The sequence below is a fragment of the Myotis brandtii genome, unplaced genomic scaffold (genome assembly GCF_000412655.1).
Source record: "Myotis brandtii unplaced genomic scaffold, ASM41265v1 scaffold116, whole genome shotgun sequence".
In the NCBI taxonomy this organism is placed as follows: domain Eukaryota; kingdom Metazoa; phylum Chordata; class Mammalia; order Chiroptera; family Vespertilionidae; genus Myotis; species Myotis brandtii.
Genome location: NW_005354010.1, coordinates 1,410,056 through 1,410,744, shown reverse-complemented (window position 1 = coordinate 1,410,744; position 689 = coordinate 1,410,056).

Sequence of the window (689 nt, the reverse complement as noted above, 5' to 3'; positions counted from 1 at the left end):
TATTTGACTCATGAACATTATAAAAATATTTTTTTCTTGTTTCCTAGTACATAAACTTTTGTTATTATATTTTAAGAAATAAGCAATGTGAGAGCCAAAAATAAGTGTGTCTCCCTTGGGAGCACTTTTCTACATGTGGTCACCTAGATCAGGATGATTGATTGTTGTGTCAGACAAAATTGCTTCTTCATTCCAAATCCACCCTGTGGAGCTCCCCTGTGACCATACAACATTGTTCTCCTACCAAATTTTATGGTGTTAAGCTACATTGGTAGAATCATGGAAAGATCTGTATCTTAGGGTGGGGTGGTAGGGAGGTGGTTTCAGAATTTTTTCTTCTATAGGTATTCCATCTCAGCCCTAGAGGTAGAAGGTGCTCTTATATCTGATATTATTATTTTCATTTTACCCATAGCCACCTTTCAGTTATAATTCATTCTATCTAATAAAGAGGGAATATGCTAATTGACTGCCCACCAGCAGCGTAGGAAGCCTTGGTTGTCGGCTGCCCAGCTGCCCAGGGACAGCCCAAGGCACAGGCAAACCATGGATGGCAGCTGCCCAGCTGCCCAGGGCTGCCCGAGGCTCAGGTAACGAGAGCTGGCCGAGGCTTGTGCTGCCGGCAGTGGCAGCAGCAGAGGTGTGATGGGGTGTCACCTTCCCCTGATCACCGGGTTGCCTCCTGCCCC